This window comes from Bos indicus x Bos taurus, chromosome 12 (assembly GCF_003369695.1).
Source record: "Bos indicus x Bos taurus breed Angus x Brahman F1 hybrid chromosome 12, Bos_hybrid_MaternalHap_v2.0, whole genome shotgun sequence".
Taxonomy (NCBI): Eukaryota; Metazoa; Chordata; class Mammalia; order Artiodactyla; family Bovidae; genus Bos; species Bos indicus x Bos taurus.
In genome coordinates, this window is record NC_040087.1 from 83366893 (window position 1) to 83386313 (window position 19421).

Below are 19421 nucleotides of genomic sequence, written 5' to 3' on the forward strand. Positions count from 1 at the left end.
TAGTTTGAACATTCTTCGGCATTGCCTTTCTTTGGGATTAGAATGAAAGCTGAACTTTTCCAGTCCTGTGGCCACTGCTGAGTTTTCCAAATTTGCTGGCATACTGAGTGCAGCACTTTCACAGCATCATCTTTCAGCATGTGAAATAGCTCAACTGGAATTCCATCACCTCCACTAGCTTTCTTTGTAGTGATGCTTCCTAAGGCCCACTTGACTTTGCGTTCCAGGATGTCTGGCTCTAGGTGAGTGATCACACCATCGTGATTATCTGGGTCATGAAGATCTTTTTTGTATAGTTCTTCTGTGTATTCTTGTCACCTCTTCTTAATATCTTCTGCTTCTGTTAGGTCCATACCATTTCTATCATTTCAAAATGATAAAGGGATCAATTCACCAGAAGTGCAGAACAAGTTTAAACATTACACACTGAAAATGGAAATTCTAGATGCATGAAGTAAAAACTCACAGAATTGTGAAGAAAACTACAAAAATTCAAAATCATGGCTGGAGATTTGAGTACCCCTCCCTCAACAACTGATAGAACCATGTCTTTGTTTGGGTTGCCATGACAAAGTATCTGCTGCTGCTGCTGTTTGGTCCGCCTCTCTGCGACCCCATGGACTGTAGCCCACCAAGCTCCTCTGTCCATGAGATTCTCCAGGCAAGAACCCTGGAGTGGGTGGCCATTTCCTTCTCCAGGGGATCTACTTGACCCAGGGATTGAACCTTGACTTCTTTACCATTGAGCCACCTGGGAAACCCAAATTAGTGTAGGCTTATTGACAACACAAATTCATTTCTCACATTTCTGGAGGCCGGAAGTCAGATCAGGGCCCCAGCATGGTCGGACTCTGGGGAAGGCCCTCTTGTGTGTTGCAGATGGCTGTCTTTTCATCGTGTTCTTTCATGGCAGAGAATACAGTGCAAACAAGCATGCTCTCTGTCTTCTAGTCACCAACCCCATCATGGGGGCTCCACCCACATGACCTCAAGCCCTTCCCCTGAGTACCTTCACCTCAGGGTGAGGATATACACAGATGAATTTCAGAGACATACAAGCACTCAGTTCACAGGAAATAAATAGGGAAACTGGACTGTCATATACTTCGGAGACTCAGGAGTTATAACTGTGCATTGATTTAAACATGATCCTGTTTCCCAGTGAAAGACATGAAATTTTCTTTTTGCTGTCCCATAGCAATACCGAATATTAAGGACATAACTTTAATCTAGATGTGTTATTTTATGGGAAATGAAGAGCTCCGTTGCCCACAATGTTAAGAATTAGCAAATTACTGCATTTTCATTTTAAAATTTCCAGTTCATTCAAGACAGGTACGTGAGAGGTACATGGACTATGAGTGTAATAAAATACAAAGCATTTAGCGCACACCCTTTCCCATAATACTTTATGTTCTGAAAAGTGACAGGAGCTCTCAGTCAGGATGTGAAAGTAGCTGTGTTGGAGTTTCTACTCGCGGCAACCCTCTTTCACCACCGCACACCTTCCGGGACTGCCGAAGCTGGGTAAGGCCTGCTTCTGTGCTCTCGAGAGAATCACGATTTCAGAAGTGGTGTCTTCTTGTAAACAGTGCTCACCAGCGGCAAACCAGCATTTATATCTCACTGTAAAGAGAAAAATTACCTCTGGGAACTGAACCAACATTGACATTCTTCATAATATATTGCCTATATGCTTGGTTAGCAAAATCATTTTTTACAACCTTATCAACATCAATTGTATATTTTAAGCCACTGTTATATGACTACAGGATGCAGAATGTGATGGGAATAGATAGAATATAAATGTGATCTTGTTTATGATTCATAGGTTTTTAGGAACATATTTTCTTTTAGTTTCCTATAACTATAAGCTGCTATTGCAGAAACATATATAATATATATAAACCTATATCAAATACACAACCTATATTTGAGGAATATAAGCATGCTAGTCATACTCACAGTAAACGCTCATGCTGAATTCACATTAGTATTTTAATAGGCACTTTTTATTTTCTGTGTGCAGAGTTTGATAGCAGTCAGTCATGTCTGACTCTTTGCTACTCCATGGACTAGAGCCTGCCAGGCTCCTCTACCCATGGAATTTTTCAGGCAAGAATACTGGAGTGGGTTGCCATTCCCTTCTCCAGGGGATCTTCCTGATTGAGGGACTGAACTTGGGTCTCCTGCATTGCAGGTGGGTTCTTCACTGTCTGAAGCACCAGGGAGCTTAAAAGCTAGTTACCAGAGCTAACTTTGGGTAGGTTAGCTCTCTTCCACTATGGATAACCAACAAGGATCTACTGCACAGCACAGGGAACTCTGCTCAATGTTACGTGGCAGCTGGATGGGAGGGGAGTTTGGGGTCGAATGGATGCATGTGCCTGTATGCCTGAGTCCCGTTCCTATATGCCTGAGACTATCACAACATTGTTAGTGATCACAATGGTTAACAATACAGAATAAAATGTTAAAAAAAAGAGAGAAATGGAATGGTTTCACATATTATACAACACAATAAACACAGAAATGAGCAACAGTCCTCATAGTCCATATCTATCTCTTGGTGTTAATATACAATAGGACAAGAAAACAATTAGGTGCTAAAATATTTGTTTTCCTTTGAATTCATACTCATTCTTACTAGTCTACATTATTTTTAAAACTATTGTTGAATTGCTTTGGTAAATTCTATGGTGTTGTAAATTATTTTTATAAGAAATTAAATCTGGCTTGGGATTCGTTCTCCTCACATTATATAGAGAAAGTGTCTCCAGACAGTCTCACATCATTACAAAGTAAATTAGCTCATTTCATTGATCCTATTTTGAAATTCAAAAAAATGTATCTCGAATAACAGAAATATATGAGATATAAATGAAAATCAAGACAGTATCTCAAAGTCATTATTTAATCCTTTCCTGAACATGCACTGGTATAATGTCATTTAATATGAAACTTACAGTCCATGCAGACATCCCTAGATCTTCTATTTTTCATATGCACATGTAGCATAGGGTTTGTGCCAATATATCCGATAATTAATAATCAATATAATTACAATCTCACTGGAATAAAGTTACCGAGTGTTATAAACAAGACCTCTGCTATTATCCGCCTGCTACTATATACTATTATGTGTCTGTACATATGTTTACAAACTCATCTGTACATATATATATGTATATCACATTAACTCTGGAATTAATCTCGAATACGGCCCTCATAGCAAAATGTGGACAGTGAAATATGTTTACACAGCCAACCAAAACCAAAATCTTGGGGAGTGGGCAGGGCAGCTTTCTATTCTGTCCTGAAAACTGCAACAGAGCGCAATTGCCTGGAGTCGGGCTTTTCCTTGCCTGGGGTGGTCGTCCCAGGCTTAAGTTAGTTATTTCGGAGATTTCAGGAGAATCTGAGGGGCTCTCGAATACCAGAGCGGGAAGGACGGTCAGGGCCAGGGCCTCTGCGTCTTTAAACAGGGTTACTCATCTGCTCGGGTGACAACTGCCACAGTCCTCGCGATGGCCTTTGTTCGGGTCGGCCGGCTCACGGGGGATGCCCGCTCCAGGTCGCAGCCCCGGGCCACCGCGCAGGGGCCCCGCGCCCGGGCCGCCTCCCCCGCGTTCCGGTCTCGCTGCCCCGCTTCTGGCCGAGCCCGGACGCAGAAGTTTGAAGAGTGAGCCCCGTTCTTAGATTGGCCTGCGAGGCGGGAGGCGGGAGAAGCCGGAGGGGGGACCGGAGGCGCAGCGAGAGCAGAGAGGCGCGGTCCCGGCGCGCGAGCGCGTGGGAAGGAGGCGGCGGCCGGCCCGGACGGAGGCGGGCCCCGCGGAGCCCCGGCGGCCGGAGCGGCGCCCGGGAGCCCGAGCGCGGCCGCGGAACCCGGACCCCGGCCGCCCAGCCCGCACCGCCGGCCGGGACGAGAACGGCGCTCACCGGCCCCGGGTGCGCCCGGCGCGCCCGCCCCGAGCGCGCCACGGCCCCGGGGAAGCGCAGGGCAGCAGCGCGCCGCGCACCCTCGCGGGGCGCACTCGGAGTCGACTCCCGGGGTCCCGGCTGCGGGGCACCCTTGTCCAGCAGGTAGGGGCTGCGGCGGGCGCCGGGCGCGGTCCCCAGCGCGGGGTGTTTTGGCCGGGCAGCCTCGCCTCCCGGTCCCGTGGTTCGGCGGGGCGACCCCGGGAGGGTGTGGGCTGCTGGCACCTGCCTCGCCGGGTTCCCCCTTCCCCAGCCAGAGTCCCGGGGTGGAGATGGGAGCGGGCGTGGAGAGGGGGCTGGCGATCTCTTTCCCGGAAGGGGACGCGGGCTGAGAGCTGGAACCCTCCGAACTCTGGACCAGCCCGGGAGGAGACGACAGGCTGCCGGTTGATAGGGGCTGGAAGCCTCTGGTTGCCACGGGAGACGGGAGGAGCGGCGCTGGGGGCCCTCCGCGGCCACTCCTGGGGGGCGAGGGAGGGGTCGGCCTCTTTCTCTTTTTCTTTGGGGATGCAAGAGGGCGACTACTTCAGAAAACAAAGATATAGGGGTGAAGGAGGCCCCCCAGGCCGCCTTCCACCCATCTACTGACCCTTGACCGCGACCCCTCGCGGGACAATGTCGCTCCATTGTCTCAGGGGTCCGGCCACTACGGGGTGGGCCACGTCGGCGAGGGGCGCGGTCCCCACCCCGGGCTCTTCATTCGGGCCTCCCGCTCCCCCCGCACCCACCGCAGCCAGCCCCCGCCCCATCTTTCCTGGCTGGGGGAAACCAAAGAGGTCTGTGAAAATGTTGGGTTTAATGGTTCCTTGTGCGCCCCACTTCCCGGAAAGGTAAGGCAGGTGATTGTCATCAAGTTCTGTTAGCGTTTCTGTCGTTTATGGAAAAGCTGTAGCTACTCACCGGGGGGCTCAGACCTCCAGTTTTGGGGGGGAAGGAGCCAAAGGCATTTCAGTTGTGTGTTAAGCGTTTGCTACTGAGAAGAATTTCTTAGCCATTGGAGGAGGAAGGGTTGTCTTCTGCTCAGCGGAGCCAAGAAAACTTAGCTGCTGTGAATTGGCCTGAGCAGTCCGTGGGCAGGAAGGGGGGCGCGCCGGGCGGTCTTTATCCTGCTAAGTGCGAAAGCTCCGGAAGCGCTCATCCTCTGAGAGGGGGCTTTCTTTGGGGATCTCGTAAGGGCGGCTGGAATTTCTGCTCAGGTGAAGGTTAAAATATCTCGAACGTTTGCTTTGTTTTGTTTTTTGTTTTTTTGTTTTTTTTTGTGTGTGTGTGTGGGGGGGGGGGGGCGTTATTTATGAACCCCCTACAGACTGTATGAATTTCCTAGTGATTCAGAGCAAGAGGCTCCAAGGTTGTCCCTAGATCCTGAAACGAAACCGTGGGACTGAGAGGAAGGCAGGGGAGCCACACCCCCGCCCGGGCCGGCTAGCAGCCTCTTTATGGGGTTACTGCCTAGCTGCCAGGGTGGGTTACATTTTGCTCTGGGTACGTCTAAAGGCTTTGAAGGTGATTTGTCATCCTTGGGTTAAGGGTCCTCCTGAACATATCTATTTGTCTGTGTGACGCTGTTTAGTTTATTACACAAGCTTGTGTGATACGTACTCAACTGCCAGGGTCCCTAATCATATGTGATCAGCCTGTGTGTGCATATGAGGTTATAGCTGATGGGCTTTTGGGAAACCAGAGTATATGCCATTGCTTTAGAGACTGATATGCTCCAGGGATATAGTACTTGCTATAAAAAAATCATTCCAAGTGGGATGTTTATTTATTAAAGGAAAAATACTTTTAATCAGTACAGTTTTATAATGGTATGGTCGAGCTTATCTGTGTCCTGTAAAATTTGGGGGAGTGAAATGGTTTTAGTACACAGTAAGATAGTTGAAGTGTTTTTTAAACTATAATTTTACAATGTTGTGTTAGTTTCAGATGTATAGCCACAGTGATGCAGTTTAATATATATATATAACTACATATGTGTATACCTGTATAACTATATATTGTGTGCCACACACTATAGTATGTATGGTCACAGAATCACTGTGCTATACACCTAAAACTAAAAATATATAACTGAATAGATATTGTTATATATATAACTGAATACATATCTATGTTTTGTTTTTCAGAGTCTTTTTCCCTCATAGGTTACTACAGAATATTTAGTTGTAGTTTCCTGTGTTATACAGTAGGTCCTTGTAGGTTATCTACTTTGGGCATAGTAGTTAGTATATTTTAATCTGAAATAGCTAGTTTATTTTGCACAAGCAATTAATACTTTAAAGATTTGCTTCTTCTGATCTGAGGACGCTTGATGATAACAGCTCCAGTAGCTACAGGGGTGGGTCATTACTGTAATCTGTGGGTAAATCAGTATCCTTCAGATAGACAGAATGTCCACTGGGTATAAACCTGTGCGGAGCATGAATGCTCTCGAGGGAGACTGAATAGAAATAGAAACATTTCCTCCTACTTAAGAACTCAGGAAAGTAATCTGTTGCGGAAACCATAACTTGTATAATGCCTGTGTGCTCCTATATTATGCATATGTATGTGTGTACATACCTATCTGTATACACGTGACTTGCAGATCTTTGCATTTATTACATTTGCATAGGTGAGAAGAGACATTGCTATGGAACTGGGGTATTTGAATATGATGTTTCTTTGAATCTGAGCATGTGCTTAGCTGAGGACCGCAGAAGTATATCTGCCTCTTTGAGGTCTTATCATCAGGGCAAATCCTGGCCAATGACAGCGCATGTTATAGAATGAGAGAAGGCTGGGTGAGAAGGAACTTGTAAGATAAACTACTCAAGCCCCAGTTCTGCAAATGAAGAACAGGAGGCCCAGAGTTCTTGGGTCATTTTGGTCAAGATCCCAGAACTCGATCTTGGCAAGGTTATTAGGCTTTGCTCTTTCTGCCTACAGGAGTGTCCGCCAGGTGGGACGGTGGGGGTCTGTAGGTGGTCTAGGCTTTGCTCTTTCTGCCCACAGGAGTGTCCGCCAGGTGTGACGGTGGGGGTCTGTAGGGTGTCAGTTTTCACATCAGTGCTCTCTCCCCGCCCCTCTCTCCTTTCCTGGGTGGTCCTCCTTTCTGCCCACCTTCCTTTTGGCCCACGTCTGCCCACAGGGCACCTTTCCCAGGTGTTCCATCCTTCCTGGACCTTCCGCACCGTCATGTGTCTGCCCTGGAGTCCCTAATCGCGGTTGGCCTCTGATTCCTGGGTTTTCTCTCCCACCCAGTGAAGTGGGAAGCACCGTCCACAGTCTCCTCATTTCTCCGCCCCTTCCTTTCCCTCCCAGTACTTCCCATCAGCCCCCGAGTCTTTACAGTTCTACCTTATAAGTACTGCTGAGATTCATCTTCTCTATTCTGACCTTTTATGACTTTTAGCCAGGGCTTCATCACCCCCTGCCCAGGATAAGGGATCAGTTTCTAATTCATCTTCCTGCTCTAGCCTGTTCCCTCACATCCAGTCTAACAGACGCAAGGGTGATTTATCAGAAATGTGGGTTTGACCCTGAGGCCTCCTGCTGAAAAGCCCTCCGTGAATCCCTTCGCCTACAGCGCCCAGCATGGGCTGCTCCGCACGACCTGTGCTGTCCTTCCTGACTTCATCCTGCCCACCCTCCAACCTCCTCTCGACTCTCTTGACTCCTGTCTTCTGCTTGGACCACCCCAACCTGCATGTGCCCCTCCACATGGAACTTAGCATCTCTTAACCCACAGACCTGATTGTTGCTCCTTCAAGCTGGGAAGGTGCTGCTTCTGTCTTTGCTCAGGGCTGGGGTCAAATCCAGAATGTCTTTCCCGAGAAACTCTCCCCAGGGATGTCCAGCTTTCTGACCTCCCCTCCTGATCTGGCCCACCTGTGGAGGGAGGCAATAAAGAAGACATAAAGAGGCCCCACCCCCCTCCTTTGGGAAGCTGGCCAGCGCCACGTAATGTGTGACAGTAAGCCTCACCCCTTTTAGTATAAAAGAAACCTGAATTCTAACTCAGGCAAGATGGTTCTTCCAGACAGGTTCTTCTCCATCGGCTGACTTGCTGAATAAAGTCTCTATTCCTTTTCCCAACAACTCCGTCTATCGAGCTCTCATGGGGTGGGCAATATGAGGTCAGCTGTGTCCGAATCTTTGCGACCCCATGGACTGTAGCCAACCAGTCTTCTCTGTCTATGGGATTTCCCAGTCAAGAATACTGGAGTGGGTTGCCATTTCCTCCTCCAGGGCATCTTCCTGACCTAGGGATCGAACCTGTGTCTCCGGTTGAATATCAGACTTACAACTGTGCTGAGGTGAATACTTTATTCATCTCTGTGTAGGTGTCCAGATTTCATAGATGTTACATGGATGGATGTAACCATTGCAGCTGGCAGAAGGCAAGCTGCCTACAAACGCCGTTTGGAGATTTTGGCTTCCACAGCTCCCAAGCTCTGACCACGCGGAACCTCCACCCACTTCCTACTGGGGCTCTCCTCTCTCCTATCACTCCACATCCTACCCCGAGACCCATGGATCTGTCTGTCTCCTCCCTCCCATGAAAGTCATCTGCTCATTTATAGGTAAATCAGAAAAGAAAACTCAGAGAGACTGAGTAATTTGTTCAAAGTTGTACCACTAGCTTATAGGAGAGTAAGTCTCATAGAAGTTATCACTCAGCAAAAATCCAAGTTCTTTTTTCTTTTTGAAAAGCTGAAAGCCTTTTCTTTTTCTTTATTTTTTAATATAAATCTATTTATTTAAATTGGAGGCTAATTACTTTACAATATTGTAGTGGTTTTATCAGTCAGCAAAAATCCAACTTCTTTTTTCTTAAGAGAAAAAAAAAAAAGCCTCTTTAACAGGTGCCATCACAGCTGGGGCAGCAAACTATAGTCTGAGGGCCAGATGTAACTTAAGTCCTATTTATGTACAGCCTGTGAACAAATAAGCAAATACAAACAAATAAGCAAAAAACAATAAAGAACAAAAGCTGTGTGACCCACTGAGACCCCATGGTCCTTGCAGCCTAAAATATTTACCATCTTGCTCTTTGCAGAAAAATTTTGCAGTCCCAGAGGAACAATGGGACTGGAGGTGTAACCAGTTTAATTTATGTGGAAACTAACTTTGGTAAATAATTTTAATACTGGGAAAAACTAGACACATTAACTGAATTTTAGGAAGAAAAGAATCAAGGCATAACTCATACCTCATTCAGATGGCTGAGGTCCTGTGTTTATTTTTTCCCTTTTTGATGCTTCTCACTTACCCATGAATAATTACCATGAAAGGCATCACTACTATTAAGTAATGTAAGTTAAATCAGATAAGTCCTCGTAAGAATCACTGTGGGCACTTTTGGTTAAAAAATATCATTGTGGGTATGGATAAGCTGAGTTTGATATTCAAATTCTTATAAGAGGAATTGAATTATACATAAAAATAGGCATTCAAATATGCTTTTTTTCCTATAAATAATGTATGGAGTGCATTTTTTTTCATTTTTATTACTATAATTAGGGTTTTAAAAATAAGCTTGGGAAGTTAAAGCCTCTGGCCTGTGGCACTGTGTATCTTTAATGAACACATTTGAAATATTAACTAATTCCTTTAAGAATGATAAAGTCTTATTCAGACTTGCTCATTTTCTTTCTAATTTAGATTCTTGGTTATAAGCAGCTTGGTAATATGTAGTTGGGAGTCCCTGGGTGGAAATCATTTCACGACCTCCCAAATCTTCTTTTAAAAAGTCTATTAATATGCCTTTTATCTTTATAATTTGGAACAGCGAGTCATTCACTTTACATCTATTTCAATAATTTAAAACTAAATGCAAAAGCAAGACAAAAGAACTTTGACATAAAGAAGAAAGAAATTTAGTTGAGTGGAATATTGCAGAATATTTCATATGGTTTTAGGTTGCTAGTTTCACTTTATAGCCTGTAGAAAGAAATCATAGTGTTTCAGAGTGGACCTGAGATACATTATTTCCCTGGAAGGGGTTTGCTGGAACTATAGATACATGATAAAGTTCAAATAAGCCTGGTAAGTAGGGTTTTTCTAATACATGGAATGACAAGCCTTGAGGCACAAAAACCAAAATGTTGTTTACGTAAATGGTAAATTTGAGGTAAAGAAGCTTATGTTGGATTTCAAGTTCTGCTTCATATTTCTCTGGGACCATGAATACATGAGAAACCTTTCTAAGACTCATGTGTGAAATGGGATAAGCAGAGTGCCTGCCTTGTAGGGTTAAATGTGGGATTAAATGAGATAAAATTTCCAGTATATGCTTCAGTTCAGTTCATTCGCTCAGTTGTGTCCAACTCTTTTCGACCCCATGGACTGCAGCACGCCAGGCCTCCCTGTCCATCACCAGCTCCTGGAGTTTACTCGAACTCATGTCCATTGCGTCGGTGATGCCATCCAACCATCTCATCCTCTGTCGTCCCCTTCTCCTCCCGCCCTCAGTCTTTCCCAGCATCAGGGTATTTTTCCAATGAGTCAGTTCTTCGCATCAGGGAGTTTCAAAGTATGGGAGTTTCAGCTTCAGCATCAGTCCTTCCAATGAATGTTCAGGACTGATTTCCTTTAGGAGGGACTGGTTGAGAAACTTTGTAAACTGCAGGTGCTGTTAGCCTGATATGGACTTTAATAGACTGCCATAGACTTTCATATATTAGGGCTTCTGCTGAATGTTTTATTCTGTGACAGTCTGAGTTATTTTTAAAAGTTTGTGTTGCCATTTCACATGCTATTGTTGCCAAATCTAAACAATGAGAGGAAGTGCCATGGTGGACTTGACTCTCCTTAATAAATAAGAACTTATTGGTGACAGTGTAACTTCTTCCCTTTTGATTTGAATGTCTTCGACTTCTTTTTCTTGCCTGATGCTCTGGCTAGGACCTTCAGTACTGTGTTGAAGAGAAGTGATAGGAGTGGACGTTCTCGCCTTCTTCCTGATCTTTGTTACTGTGCTCAGTTGCTAAGCCACATGGGACTCTCTGCGACTTCATGGGCTGCAGCGTGCCGGGCTCCCCTGTCCTTCACTATCTCCCAGAGTTAGCTCAGTTTCATGTCTGTTGAGTTGGTGATGCTATCTAACCATCTCATCCACTGCCGCCCTCTTCTCCTTTAGCTTTCAATCATCCCCAGCCTCAGGGTCTTTTCCAAAGAGTCAGCTTTTTGCATCAGGTGGCAAAGTACTGGAGCTTCAGCTTCAGCATCAGTCCTTCCGATGAGTATTCAGGGTTGATTTCTTTTAGGATTGGCTGGTTTGATCTCCTTGCAGACTCTTGAGAGTTTTCTCCAGCACCGCAATTTGAAAGCATCAATTTTTTGGCACTCAACCTTAGTCATCTTAGAGGAATCACTTTCAGTCTTTTTTCACCATTGAGTATGATGTTAGCTGTGGGCTTTTCATATATGGCTTTTTATGTTTAGGTAATTTTCTTCTATTCCTAGTTTGTTGAGCATTTTTACTATAAATGAATGTTGACTTTTGCAACATGCTTTATCTATGTCATTTGTGATGGTCATGTGAATTTTATCCTTTGTTTTGTTAATGTAGTTCAGTTCAGTCCCTGTGTTCGATTCTTTGCAACCCCACGAACTGCAGCATGCCAGGCTTCCCTGTCCATCACCAACTCCCGGACTTGCTCAAACTCCTGTCCATTGAGTCGGTGATACCATCCAACTATCTTATCCTCTGTCATCCCCTTCTTTTCCTGCCTTCCATCTTTCCCAGCATCAGGGATATTAATTCATTTTAATGTACTGAAACATATTTTATCCTAGGACTAATTCCCACTTTGTCATGATTTATTATACTTTTAATGTGCTGTTGAATTCAGTTTGGTGGTATTTTGCATCAATACTTGTCATGGATATTCGTCTGTAGTTTTCTTTCTTTGTAGTATTTTTGGTTTGGTATAAGGGTAATACTGTCCTCATAAAACACTCCTTTGACTTCAACTTTCGGGAAGAATTTGAAAAGGATTGGCATTAATTCATCTTTAAATGTTTGGTAGAATTCTCCAGTGAAGCCGTTTGGGCTTGGAATTCTGTTTGGATGTTTTGATTACTCGTTCAGTCTCCTTACTAGGTAGAGATCTGCTCAAAACTTTTGTTTCTTTATGATTCAGTACTGGAGTGCTGTGTATTTTAGAAATTTATTCATTTCTCTTGAGTTATCCAATATTGACGTATAATTGTTCATAGTGATCTCTTATACTCTTTTTTATGTCTGTGGCATTAATTACAATATCTCCTCTTTCATTTCTGATTTATGTATTTGAGTTTTCTCTTTGTCATTTTATTGATCATTTCTATAAACAACTCTTGACTTCATTGATCCTGTATTTTTCCATTCTCTATTTTATTTATTTCTGCTCTAGTCTTTATTATTTCCTTCCTTCTGGTAAGTTCGGGCTCAGTTTTGCTTTTCCCCTATTTCCTTGATGTGTAAAGTTTTGTTTTGTTTGGAGATCTTTCTTCCTTTGCATGTGTTTACTGCTGTAAACTTTCCTCTTGGTACTGACTTACTGCATCCTGTGTTTTTGGTATGTTGTGCTTTTGCTTTTATTCGACTCAAGATGTTATTTAATTTCCCTTATGATGTTTTCTTTGACTCATTGGTTTTTCAAGCCTGTGTTGCTCAGTTTCCACATATTTGTTAATATTTCAGTTACTTGTCTAATACTGATTTTTGGTTTCACTCAGTGGCTATGGCTTCCACCCTTTTATGTTTGTAAGACTTGTTTTGTGGTTAAATGTGTTACGTGATCTCCTCTGGAGAATGGCACACCCTGGAAAAGACAAGCTTGCTGCTGGTGCTGGGTGCAGTGTTCAGGTCTGGTAGCCGTCTTGGTCTATAATGGTCAAGTCCTCTCTTTCCTTGCTGGTCTTCTGTCTGATTGTTCCAGACATTATTGAAAGTAGGGATATATTAGTCAAGGTTATCCAAAGAACACAAATCAATGGGATAAAAAGGAGATTTTTAAAATTAGGAATTGTCTTATGTGATTCTGTATCTTCCTTTCAGGAGAGGCAGGAAAAATTCACTCCCATCAGAGAAATCCTAGGCAACCTTAAATATCCTGCTGAAAACATTTCTGTACATCTTGAACAGGGAGATATTTCTTAGTCTTAAATTATAGTTTCCATTTACCATTTGTAAAGTGATTCAGACAATTGCACCTGTTTTCCATGTGAGTAATTATTACTTGGAAAAAAGGATAAAGTGAAAACAAAGGAAAAGGTAACCCTTAAGACAGACAATGGCAACCCACTCCAGTACTCTTGCCTGGAAAATCCCATGGATGGAGGAGCCTGGTAGGCTACAGTCCATGGGGTTGCTAAGAGTTGGACACGACTGAGTGACTTCACTTTCAGTTTTCACTTTCATGCATTGGAGAAGGAAATGGCAACCCACTCCAGTGTGCTTGCCTTGAGAATCCGAGGGACGGGGGAGCCTGGTGGGCTGCCATCTATGGGGTCACACAGAGTCGGACACGACTGAAGCAACTTAGCAGCAGCAACAGCAAGACAGACACATTGAAAAAGTAAGTTGTGCAAAATCACATTCCAAGGTGAATACCCTTTATGGGGTCTTCTGTAGACCTCCAGCTTACTTAGTTCAGAATAACCTTGACTGACAGAAGTACAGGAATTATAGGGGAGGGGATTCCTACTGAGAAAGAAGGATGTCAGAATCCATGTGTGTTAGAAACCCAATGATTGTTTTACTTTTCTAAGACAATTTAACAGAATTCAATTCTCAGGTCAAAGAATGGACATGCATTTAATGATGTGACCTGAAATTGATGTACTTCAGAAATACTGTCCCTAAGCGTTTGGAAGAGATGCTGCTTTAAAAGTGTCAAGAAAATAGAAAGAAAGGGAGATGCTATTGCTTAAGTCTTTTTAAATTCTCAAGATAGCAGTGGCATAATAAGTTTCTTTAATCTGCATCAGGGTCATCTTACCAGAGGCAAGAAGTCCAGGTTTCACACAGCTGAGCACAGAACGCTTTGGGCTTCTTCAGCAGATGGATCAGGGTCAGTGGCCAACAACAATTTGTAACACAGCAATGATGCTCTGAGGAAGCCAGTTCTGTCCCTGTAATGCAACCTGCTTTATGAAAAACAAAAGTGGATGGTGACTTTTTCTGTAGGGTAGAAAATTTGTCTTCCTTCTTCCCCCTTTCCCTCTCTTCCCTTCCTCCATTCCTTCTTTCCAAGTCGTGGAGTCCACGGTGCTTAGTTTTTTCCTTGCTTGGGTAAACATACTACATATGTAAATAAATTTATACCTAAAGGGATCTCATCTAAAATTTGAACAATGGAAAACATAGTAAGAGAATGCACTGGTCGTAGAAAGCACCCTCTTCCAACAACACAAGAGAAGACTCTACACACGGACATCACCAGATGGTCGACACCGAAATCAGACTGATTATACTCTTTGCAGCCAAAGATGGAGAAGCTCTATACAGTCAGCAAAAACAAGACCGGGAGCTGACTGTGGCTTGGATCATGAACTCCTTATTGCCAAATTCAGACTTAAATGGAAGAAAGTGGAGAAAACCATTGAGGTACAACCTAAATCAAATCCCTAACAATTATACAGTGAAAGTGAGAAATAGATTTAAGGGACTAGATCTGATAGACAGAGTGCCTGATGAACTATGGACGGAGGTTCGTGACATTGTATAGGACACAAGGATCAAGACCATGCCCAAGAAAAAGAAATGCAAAAAAGCAAAATGGCTGTCTGAGGAGGCCTTATAAATAGCCGAGAAAAGAAGAGAAGTGAAAAGCAAAGGAGAAAAGGAAAGATATACCCATTTGAATGCAGAGTTCCAAAGAATAGCAAGGAGGGATAAGAAAGCCTTCCTCAGTGATCAGTGCAAAGAAATAGAGGAAAACAATAGAATGGGAAACACTAGAGATCTCTTCAAGGAAATTAGAGATACCAAGGGAACATTTCATGCAAAGATGGGCTCAATAAAGGACAGAAATGGTATGGACCTAACAGAAGCAGAAGATATTAAGAAGAGATGGCAAGAATACACAGAAGAACTGTACAAAAAAGATCTTCATGACTCAGATAATCACGATGGTGTGATCACTCACCTAGGGCCAGACATCTGGAATGTGAAGTCAAGTGGGCCTTTAGGAAGCATCACTACAAAGAAAGCTAGTGGAGGTGATGGAATTCCAGTTGAGCTATTTCACATGCTGAAAGATGATGCTGTGAAAGTGCTGCACTCAATATGCCAGCAAATTAGGAAAACTCAGCAGTGCCACAGGACTGCAAAAGGTCAGTTTTCATTCCAATCCCAAAGAAAGGCAATGCCAAAGAATGCTCAAACTACTGCACAATTGCACTCATCTCACACGCTAGTAAAGTAGTGCTCAAAATTCTCCAAGCCAGGCTTCAGCAGTATGTGAACTGTGAACTTCCAGATGTTCAAGGTGGTTTTAGAAAAGGCAGAGGAACCAGAGATCAAATTGCCAACATCTGCTGGATCATGGAAAAAGCAAGAGAGTTCCAGGAAAACATCTATTTCTGCTTTATTGACGATGCCAAAGCCTTTGACTATGTGGATCACAATAAACTGTGTAAAATTCTTCAAGAGATGGGAATACCAGACCACCTGACCTGCCTCTTGAGAAACCTGTATGCAGGTCAGGAAGCAACAATTAAAACTGGACATGGAACAACAGACTGGTTCCAAATAGGGAAAGGAATACGTCAAGGCTGTATATTGTCACCCTGCTTATTTAACTTATATGCAGAGTACATCATGAGAAACATTGGGCTGGAAGAAGCAAAAGCTGGAATCAAGATTGCCAGGAGAAATATCAATAACCTCAGATATGCAGATGACACCACCCTTATGGCAGAAAGTGAAGAAGAACTAAAGAGCCTCTTGATGAAAGTGAAGGAGGAAAGTGAAAAAGTTGGCTTAAAGCTCAGCATTCAGAAAACTAAGATCATGGCATCCGGTCCCATCATGCATGGCAAATAGATGGGGAAACAGTGGAAACAGTGGCTGACTTTATTTTTCTGGGCTCCAAGATTTCTGCAGATTGTGATTGCAGCCATGAAATTAAAAGACGCTTACTCCTTGGAAGGAAAGTTATGACCAACCTAGACAGCATATTAAATAGCAGAGACATTACTTTGCCAACAAAGGTTTGTCTAGTCAAGGCTATGGTTTTTCCAGTGGTCATGTATGGATGTGAGAGTTGGACTGTGAAGAAAGCTGAGCACCGAAGAATTGATGCTTTTGAACTGTGGTGTTGGAGAAGACTCTTGAGAGTCCCTTGGACTGCAAGGAGATCCCCTCAGTCCATCCTAAAGGAGAACAGTCCTGGGTGTTCATTGGAAGGACTGATATTGAAGCTGAAACTCCAGTATTTTGGCCACCTAATGGGAAGAGCTGACTCATTTGAAAAGACCGTGATACTGGGAAAGACTGAGGGCAGGAGGAGAAGGGGATGACAGAGGATGAGATGGTTGGATGGCATCACCGACTCGATGGACATGGGTTTGGGGGGGACTCCGGGAGTTGGTGATGAACAGGGAGGCCTGGTGTGCTGTAGTCCATGGGGTCGCAAAGAGTTGGACATGATAGAGAGACTGAACTGAACTGAAAAAATAGTAAAAATGAAACTTATTCGGCTAAAATAAGCAATATGTAATATGTGTATCTCTTTCTCTCTTTCTCTCACACACATATATATCAGGAACAAAAAGTTCCAACTTTTAGCAAAGTCCGAATCTTTTCTGATCATTTATAAAAACTATATCATAAGTGGACATTATGTAAAATTAAGAAAATAATGATGGGAAGGCTGTTTGTGAGATTCAGAGAAAATGTGCTAGGAAGTGGCTCTCTTGTCTCATTCCTTTAAAAGAAGGACTTGGCATTGTGGGCATTGCATAAACAAAAATGCAAGTTGTGAACAATTGAGCACTTGTACATTTTGATACCCATCTGTTTTAATAAAGAGTTTGATTTACTGAACTGCATCTAAAGGAAGCTTAGCTTTTATGACTCTGGAACCATCAGTTTACAGGGCAGCAACTTACTAGAGTTTTGAGAATATTGCCACTGGGGAAATAAGAAAAATGAGAATAAAGCCTTTAGCATGTTTATATTCACCAGCTTTCCTTTTCTCTTTCCTTCGCTGTCTTCTTTTTCCTTCTCTCTCCACTTCTTTGTGATCCATGGCAAGTCACTCACATCATTGTGTGACTGTTATAATGTTTCATAAAGTGTGCATCATAAATTCTGTCTGATCTGCTTCAGTTTTAGTGAGGGCCAAATGAAATGATGCTTGTGAAAGTCATTTTCAAGACTGTAATATTCACTCTGTGTATACACGTATCTATTACTATCACGTATCTCTACTTGAAAAATATAATTTGTGTTTGTGAGTAAAGTGTGTGTGTGTGTGTGTGTGTGCGTGCACACTCAGTCCTGTCTGACTCTTTGTGACCCCGTGCACTTTAGTCTTTCAGGCTCCTCTATCCTTGGACTTTCCCAGGCAATAATACTGAGTGGGTTGCCATTTCCTTCTCCAGGGGATCTTCCTGACCCAGGTATCCAACCCAGGTCTCCTGCATTGCAGACAGATTCTTTACCGTCTGAGCTTATTTATAAATATAGTTATAAATAAATTAAATATAATTATCAAATTATTTTTATCTACATTGTGAATTTGAGATTTATTTTTTTATTAATAGAATCTTGCCAGTAAAGACTCATGTGGGAGAATTAATGATCTTGAAACCTTGAACTAATAAAATATGGTACACTGAACAAAATCGGTATTTGTCAAGGAGAAAACCAGGCTTGTAAAAATCTATTGACAGTCTGGTGTATTTTTGCAATTCTATTAAATTATAGATTGGAACTTTCCTTAGTTTCATATGTGTTTAAGTCAATAAACTTTTAACACACTCTGTGGTATGGGTGCATTGAATTCATAAGCAAAGAAGACAAGTTTCCAATAGTCGAGATATTTAGGCAACCTAAGTGTCCACTGCCAGATGACTAGATAAAGAAGATGTGGTCCATGTATACAGTGGAATGCTCCTCGGCTATGCACAACGAAGAACGCCGTTCACAGCAACGTGGATGGACCCAGAGACTCTCATACCAAGGAAATGAGTCAGACAAAGACAAGTATCGTATGATATGTGGACTCTGAAAAAAATGATACAAATGAATTTATTTGCAAAAGTAAAATAGACTCACAAACCTAGAAAATAAGTTTATGTTTGCCAAAGGGGAAAGTGGGGAGGGCATAAATTAGGAATTTGGAATTAACAGATTCACACCACTATGTTACTGTAAAATAGGTAGGTGAGAAGAAGTTTCACTGGATCACAGGGAGCTGTATTCAGTGTCTTGTAATAACCTAGAATGGAAGAGAATCCGGGAAAGTTTTGTACATGTGTGTATGGGACCGAATCGCTTTAGTGTACCTCAGAGTCATTGTAAATCAACTATCAGTTCAGTTTCGTCACTCAGTCGTGTCCGACTCTTTGCCACCCCATGGACGGCAGCATGCCAGGCCTCCTTGTCCATCACCAACTCCCGCAGTCCACCCAAACCCATGTCCATCGAGTCGGTGATGCCATCCAACTATCTTATCCTCTGTCATCCCCTTCTCTTCCTGCCCTCAATCTTTCCCAGCATCAGGGTTTTTTCCAATGAGTCAGTTCTTCGCATCAGGTGGCCAAACTATTGGAGTTTCAGCTTCAGCTTCAGTCCTTCCAATGAATATTCAGGACTGATCTCCTTTAGGATGGACTGGTTGAACCTCCTTGCAGTCCAAGGGACTCTTAAGAGTCTTCTCCAACACCACAGTTCAAAAGCATCAATTCTTTGGTGCTCAGCTTTCTTCACAGTCCAACTCTCACATCCGTACATGACTATGGGAAAAAATCAACTATATTTCAGTGAAAAAAAGAAGACAAATGAACTTGCAACTGAATGAAAGGGTGTCTTTTCGGAGGTAAAGCCATTTCAGTGGCTGTAGGCATCCTCTCCAGCCTTCTCTGATCACTGGCTGCAGGGGCTCTGACACGCTGGCCTCTTCCAGTTGGTAGAGGATTGGCCTTGATCAGGATTTGGGCCGATAGACTTGGGTTCCTCTGTGTGACGGCAGGTCCCTGTCGCGTGTGTTCCCTCCTGCCCTCCCCACTCCCGTCCCTGTCCTCCTCCCTGGCTCCACTTTCTGTCTTTCCTTCCCTTACTCCTTTTATCCAAAGGGCTTAGCGCCCTGTGGTGCCAGCTGTGAGATCCAAGCAGCATGAGGCATGTTCTCTCTCCTTCTGGAGTCACACTCTAGACGGAGGGGTGGGAAATGAGCAAACAGCAAGGCAGCCTATGAGGACATGTCCCAACAGGACTGAGGTGGACAGGGAGTCCAGTTCAG

The 19421-nt window shown here is 43.5% G+C and overlaps 1 protein-coding gene across 1 annotated transcript in view; it reads left to right on the forward strand.

Moving 5' to 3' along the window:
* The first annotated feature begins 3920 nt into the window (after nt 1-3920).
* Nucleotides 3921-19421, forward strand: part of MYO16 (myosin XVI) — a 519236-nt gene continuing 503735 nt past the window's right edge. Inside the window, exon 1 of the mRNA XM_027557960.1 lies at nt 3921-4083. The gene's annotated coding sequence lies outside the window, so the exon portion shown is untranslated. The remainder of the gene's footprint in view (nt 4084-19421) is intronic.